The following is a 7,646-nucleotide window of genomic DNA, read 5'->3' as shown; positions in this document are numbered from 1 at the left end:
ATTGGGACTGTGAGCTCTGCAGGACAAGAAAAATGTTTCCCTGAATGTTTATTCAGCAGCCAGACTTCACCGAGGTAGGGGCTGACAGTCACCATCTAACGCAGAGAGCTGTTATCTAACCAAGCTGTCTTCAGCCTGTTGGGGACAGTGATTTACCACCTGCAAGGGAGGTTCTGGTAGAGCGAACATCTTCTGAACTGACTTCACACAGAGACTATTACTTCACCCGCTGGACCCTGACTAGACCAGGAGTGCAGACAGCAAACCTCAAGTAGCTGACTAAATAAATAAAGGAACAGGATTTCAATCACCTGTGAAGGGTTGTCTTTAAAGAAAATCTCCAGCTTCCTCTCCATTCAGAGCCATGAGAAGGAACAGCAAAGTGCAGGGAATGAATTCTGAGCTTGTGTCCAGTTTTCCAGTTTGGCTGGCGGTGTTTGTTTTCCACGAGGGTAACGATGACCTTTGTTACTGCTGATAAGAATGTGAGGAGTACACGATTAACATGAGAAGTATCTATATTTTAAGAGTTATTCATTGTAGGGGTTTTGGCACGTTGACTCTATCTGGCAGCTTCTATGCACAGGTCTCAAAGCACATCACAAGCATTCACAAAACATGTTCCTAACACTTTAATAAATGAAAATTTCAGCTTCCTTTCCAGCACGTATATTTAATTGAAAGTGTCACAGCACGTGTGTGGAAGTCAGGATTACGATCAGGAGTCACCTCACTGCTCCTAGCCACATCAGAAGCACGTAGTAACCACCTCGTTATTACCAAATCTTAACCTCAGAACTTAGAGGAACAGTCAGCTCAGTTAATCTGACCTCCTGCACATCACAGTTCAGAAAAACCATTATTAACCCTTGTAGAGTGTCTCCTCCAGAAAGGCACAGAAAAGGCCTGGAGTTCCAACGATGAGATGTCAAGAAGGAGATTTGTCACTCGACTATCCCTAGCAACAAGTCCACCTCAGGCAGACCTTCCCAAGCGACAAGCGCCAGCTCCTCTGGGCAGAACTAAGGGTATGTTTTGCTTGGAAAAACTAACCAGGGAGCTGGGAGAAGAAAAGGACGATTTGCTCCCAATGGAACCAAAGACTGAGGTCCCTCTGCCAGGGCTGTGCACCAAACAGTGGCCAAGTCTCGGAATGGGCTTCTAAAATTCTTCCACACACATCCAAGGCCCTGCAGCTCCATGGGTTTTCCAGCATGTGCTCAACATGCTCACGTTGCTTATCCTCCCTTCCCTCTGTTGCTGCAGCCCCTGAAGAGCAACCATACAGACTCACCCACTGGTTATCAGTGCCCTCACACTGTCTCGCTACAGGTTTTCTCCCTTCTACCATCATTTATTTAGCAGGTATGACTCTAACCAGCAATACATAAATAGAAGGAGTCTTCAGAAGCAGCCAGTGAGACAAGTGCAGTCTGAGACCTGCAGACACAGCAGAGTTGCCTCCTTAACTGTTCTTTCCAACCCTCTCAACCATGCTCCCATCGTAACTCACAGCAGCAGCGATACATGCTATTTCCATCTTTGATGGAAATGAACCCTGCTGGGTTACATAAACATACATAGCTCAAAAGATGTCACAAGTCTGACCTCTGCCTTTCTTTGCTGGGTTTCTCAGTATATGACGCTGGCTGTCGAACAGAATAAATGACGGGACGCACAGGGAGCAACATCAATGAGACCAAAGGAATTCTGGCCAAAAAAAGACGACAACACAAGACTATGGAAATGATCTAAGGATGTCACTTGGCAACCTTACAGTTATTGTCTTGTTTTGTGTGTACCAGGTTTGAAAAGCTGGTAATTGTTCACCAGTTGAGATTAGAAGATCATTTGTGTTGGTATCAAAGGATACAAAACCTTTTTCCACCCTTTCCAATACGAGAGGCAACACTGTCTTTCTAGTGGGCAATGTCTCTCATTGTGCAACTCCGCTGAAACAATGGAGTTCTATCAGTGATGAATTTGGTCCATTGTTTTAATGGGATTAATGCCAAAGCTGCGATAAACGCGCCGCTGTTGCATCTCTGGTGTGAGCTGTAAGGTAAATAATGTTCTGACATTGTCTCCCTTTCAGACAAACATCTGGATTTCTCCTGATTGCAATTTAGCTGCATAGACAATGAAGGCACTCTTGTTGCAAAAAAGCATTAGAGGTTTCTATAACACTGGCCACATTCAAGTGACCTTCAGCAGAAGGGATTTTAAAAGGCGGTTTTAGTGCACACAGAAGAAAAAGTAAGAGGGAGGCATCTCAGCACTGCTCCTTTCTATGGCACTTACCGGAGTGAGGTTCTGCTACATCAGCTACCAGACAGTGCTACAGGGTTTAGTAGCCAGTCCCTGGAGGCTTTCGTAGGTCTGAAAAGAACAAAGTCTTACAAGTCCTGATGCCAGCAAACATACATAAAGAACTGGCATGCCAGTACCAGGAACGCCGCATGGCTGCTTCATACGATGGAAACGGACTTCTGGACGCTGAGCCTCCCAGTCTGACTTCCAGAGGAGCAGCAGCTCCGCTTGGTGTCGGGGGAGATCGCCCTCCATCAGCTGCTATAGCTCTGCTGACAGCAGTAGCAAGGGCACTGCTGATTTTCTAACGCTGTGAAGTCTGATCTAACCAGGATTGGACTGGGACCACCAACTCCTTGCACTCAAGTTACAGATCAACGTTCATTCACTTTTAGCAGGAACTGGGTCTGTGCTGACAATCCCTCCCAGTTAGCACACAACCATTGTGTTTTCAGCTTCTGAGGGAATTACTTTTGTTCTTTCTCTATGGAATAACAAGGAATCAAAGAAATCTCTTGAACACATCATGTCTGACCTGTACTTAAGACAGTAAACTTTACAAGGGAAGTATGTTTGGTTTCAGCTGTATTCTTTCTATTCCTTCCTGATTTTGAGGTCTTTGCGTGGAGGTCAAAGATTGAGGGCCTCAATCTAGAGAACTACTCTGCACTGACAGCACTGCTGCTGGCAGCTCTCCCCTCCGCGAACGATTCTGCCACTCATGCTGGGGATTAACCCATCACTCTGAGCAATCTCTAGTGCCCGTACGTTTAGCCGCCTCATCTTTCTCACAAGACCTTGCTACTTTGTTCCTATCTTCCCAACTTTTAACAGGAAGGCTATTAGCACCATCCCCACACCCCTTTCAGTTCAGTGCCTCACAGACGTTTCTGACCAGGAAACGACCTTTGGGGACTTGTGTCTAAACTTCCTGTTGGGGTGAGAAAGAGATAAAAGAACTGGCCTGATCTGGACTGCTCTAATTTGATTCCCAAAGAGGGAAATCCCTTTTCATTTAATGCATCCTTATCGCCCCAAGCAGTGCAGCTGTGCACTGCGAATTAACCTCGGAGGACACTGCCGAGTTACACAGAGGAGCATCCCGCATGGGATTGCTCATGACTGTACTTTCCCACTGCTTCTCTCCCACCAGGCATGAAAAGATGCTGGTTTATCCCTTGACACCACTTTGAGGTCATTATTGGTTCTAGCACGAAAAGGAAGCGAGTTGTCAGTATTAAAACATAAACCATCTTAACTTATCATAATCACAGCATGTTGTTAAGTCTTCAGCAAGTGTTTTTCAACTTCACACTGAAACCGCGAAAGATGTCTTCAGACTTCTAGAGTACTTTAGAGGGACTATGAAAAGGGCTACTACACCTACGCATCACTTGTCTGGTTATTTAAACATCTTCAGGCTCTGCCTTTAAACACAGATTTCTGCAAGACCGAAGCTGCTGCTCAAACAGCTCAATTTCTTCTTTAGGCCTTTCATTTCGGAATACTACGTGGGTCCCTCAAGTGTGCTAGCAGCACACAGAACCAGATACCTTAAGAACAACCTAGAGCAGATGTCATTAAAAAACGAGATGGAGGCTACTCCCCAGAAGAAAATCCCACTCTCTTGGTTTTCACAAACATTATTCTTACCTGCAGGGTGCTTTGCCTTAGCGTTTTGCTTCTTCCTTCACAGTTCAGTGACAATCTTGGTTCCCACAGAGAAACGCTCTTCTCAGAGAAGAACTGTGTCCTGCTGTGGCTCTAGCAGGAGAGGCGTTTTCTTCTGACACACTCAGTGAGAGCGCCAGCTCCCAGGCACAGGCGAAGGAAGACGCATCCGGCTGTTCCAATTCAGACCATTTGGAAACCCTGGCTTAGCAGGATCAAGGGTGTCACCACATGACTTTGAGCACCACAAACAAGGAATGCAAGACATGAAGAGAGTAGAAAGCGAAGTGAATTAACTGGTAACGTTGGGCTTAAATTATATTAATGTCACAATGTCAGTCTGACATTTTAAAAGCTACATAGTCATCTGTTTTGTTGTGTCTTTGAGGAAAGCAGAACATGTAGGAACAATAATCGCACCAGGGTCAAGAGTTGAGATTGTTGTCATTCCTTATAGCACCGCAGCCTAAGAAGTGGCAGCCAGGGCAGAAGCCCCCCAGCGCGAGGCACCACACAGAGAGATCGTGCTCCGAACGGACAAGTGGGGACGGGGAACAGAGACAAAGGGCAGAACCTCAGAGAGGTCTTGGGACTCATTACCCATCGCACCGTCCACCTGATCCACTGCCATTCCAGGACAGAGGAAAGGGGGAGACACACCTGGTTCTCTTCCCAAATGAACCCATTTAATTTCTTCTCTCTGCCAAAATACACACAGATAGCCTTTCTGCTTTAATTGCATTTTTGGGGAAGGAAAAACATACAGAATATTTTGTTTCCTATACATTGCTGTGTTTTCCCCGGTTGGGAGGATAGGGTGTGGGGGGGCTTGTGGGGAATCCACCTTGTGAAAATAACACCTTGTTCCTGCACATATTGGCACTTGCACTGCTTCCATGTCATGTTTGCTCTGTCAAAACAAGTTTTCCTCGCCCCTCAGGGTCAACCTAGCTTTTGAAAACCAAGCTGTCGTCTCCGGGCATCATCACTAGCAGTAGCCAGATAACAGACTACGAGTTCACATTCCAGAATGGTTATGACTAGTGATGAATGAGCCAGCTCAGAGACAGAAGGAATTTCCTACAGGTTACGCTGACCTTCCAAGAAACATGTTTGTCTGACTGAGTGAGGGTGGCAAAGAGGGCACGTTAGCCCAGGGGGTTGAAGGAGGAAGGCAGAAAATCCCAATTACAACAGAGAGGATAGGGTACAGCACAAATCATTACTGCTCGTGGGCCCGCATCTGTCCCCAGAATGCTGCAGGTGCCTTACCAAGGCATAAGAATATATTAAACCAGTATAAAGAGAGTGGTAAGGCCTGGGCACTGCCAAAAGAGGAAAACAGAGGTAAATGTAGTAGATTACAGGATGACAAGGCAAAACCACACTAAGCAGAATGATATTTTATGGCTAAACATTTAGCCTAAACATCACAAGCACCAGGATGACAAAAAATCCCATGGTACTCAAAGCGTACGGGGCTTAGTGTTCACTCTACACTGTCATATTCCTCACTCTATAGCTACACATAGACTTCCTCCCAAGGCAGGAACCAAGCTTTGGTGCATGGAGAAAGCCAGAACCTTCCACAGCCATCATTTCTGCTGCAATTGGTCCATTGTTTCGACACCTTTGGTGTGTTTGAATGCGCAGGAAGCCAAATAAACAACAAGATCTATTCCAAACATCTCATTTCGGATAGTCCAGTCCTTTAGTGCTGGTTATGAGATTGTAACTCATCCATCAAGTGATAGTATCTACATTCCCAGGATTTCAGCTGCAGCTCTAAACCATTCGGCACATCTAAGAAGCATTAATTCACCATTTACCACTAGCACTTGAAGCCATTGCGCAAGTACAAAGATGCAGCGTCTGTCGGTCAGCCTCGCATCTATCCTGCCGGGCCCCTCTCCGCCCTGCTCTCGGCACAGCCAGCGCTGGAAGCCAGTTTGCTGCTTCCTGCAAGGTCCACAGAAGGTGTTTTGCCATTCCCTGCAGAGCTGTGACAAGGTAGCCCTGAGAGAGAGGAGACTCTATCAATAAAGACGTTGAATTAAACCACGGCTGATGTTATAAACTCAGGACAAGCTCTTTGGAGGGTGTCAATCAGCACAGTTTTCCAACTCCTACGTCAGCTCACAGCCTGAGCCTCCTTGTTCATCAGCCCATTTGTTCAGGACAATACTGATGCAGAAGACACTGAAGAATGACAAATTATCTTTAGGACTGGTGAGTTTTTAATGTTCAGCGCAGCCTGAGTTTTTGCCAAACCAAATTTACTTATTTAACAATTGAAGAGAGAAGCGGAGGCTTCAGGGAACACAAAGTGCTCCAGCCAGCTGCAGAAGCTGCATGTAAGATCCTGAATTCTGCAGGTATCTTTAAATCTTAGAGAAATGAAGGAGGATAAAAATTAGGAAAATATTTTCACTTAAAAATTACATTTTTCCAGCCTTTATCACTCAATAAGCGTGGCTGCTTGCTGAACCAGAAACATGCTGAGAAAAAAGTTCTGACTGTGCTATTTTAGGATTTCCTTCCACAGCGAGAAAGAGGGAGCGATAAAACCCCCTTGAACTTCAATAAACATCTCTGAGGGAAAGTTCAGAGCTGTTTTCATTGTTTTATGACGTGATGCCTATAGTAACCATTTTAGTTTCATATTTAAGAAAAAAATCAACCTTTGTTTTCAATCAAAAAATAGACAATATTAGAAATAAACAGATCTGTTGCCATGAGCAAAGTTTGTCCCAAAAGCAGCGCAGTACCTAGAACCTACAAACACACTCCTGGAATGAACAATAGAAACCACTTCTAAAAATACTAATGTGCATTTAATGAATATATATTCAGGAAAGTTCATTAATAGCAGCGATGATGTGTGTTTGTGCTCATTCTTCAGCAATTTGTTGTGCACTGAAACACGGGCACGAAGTAAGGGACCCTCTTACCGGGTACGAGCCGACCACCTCCCCCCCAGGCTCAGCATCAGGGCAGCTCCTGCTCCAAAGACACACAGAAAACTCCACTGTACAGTGACCATCTCAGCATCTTCCAGTAGGTTCCTCACAGAGCAAGAGGGATGAACGTGTGAGCTGTGGTTGTGCTTATTCTCCCTTGTTATCTCTCTAGTTGATGCTTCATCACTTGCCATGGTCAACAAATACCCTCTGGAGGACCTCTACACGCAAGGGAAAGGCTCATTTCAAGCCTCGTCGAGTGAAGAACGCACGGTTTGAGAAGCTCATGCTTGACCCCTGCTCCAACTAGGAGGAAGCATCAGTTTTCGAAGAAGGACAGATGTTTTGACCCTGAGGCAGCAGCAGCCCTGCTGGGACCCCTGATCCGAGTCCCTGTGTGCTCCAAACACTAAATATAGCCATTTTTTAGCAATACTGGAAAGGCTGTAAAAAACAAACCTATAAAACCATGACCCAAAGTGAGAAAAGGGAAAGGATGAAAGGCCAGGATGTTGTCCTTACCCCTAAAAGCCACACTGCAGAACAGCATTCCGGTCATCTATGTTAACATCAATTTTTTGAGCGCTGTAACTATTTCCACTCCTCTTAACCCTCAAAGCTTCTCCCCCTCCTCACACACTACATCACATCATATGACTAATGAGTTTGACCCTTCTCCAACCCCTATCTGCAGTCTCTCATGGC

At 45.5% G+C, this 7,646-nt stretch overlaps 1 long non-coding RNA gene across 1 annotated transcript in view; it reads right to left on the bottom strand.

Annotated features, from left to right (window-relative positions):
* Nucleotides 1–317: 317 nt before the first annotated feature.
* Nucleotides 318–7,646, bottom strand: part of LOC128853916 (uncharacterized) — a 71,024-nt gene continuing 63,695 nt past the window's right edge. Inside the window, exon 5 of the long non-coding RNA XR_008452739.1 lies at nt 318–471. This is a non-coding gene — a long non-coding RNA (uncharacterized LOC128853916). The remainder of the gene's footprint in view (nt 472–7,646) is intronic.

The sequence above is a fragment of the Cuculus canorus genome, chromosome 17 (genome assembly GCF_017976375.1).
Source record: "Cuculus canorus isolate bCucCan1 chromosome 17, bCucCan1.pri, whole genome shotgun sequence".
Lineage (NCBI taxonomy): Eukaryota > Metazoa > Chordata > Aves > Cuculiformes > Cuculidae > Cuculus > Cuculus canorus.
The sequence above is the reverse complement of the archived record's forward strand: the minus strand, read 5'-3'. Positions and strand labels throughout refer to the sequence as shown.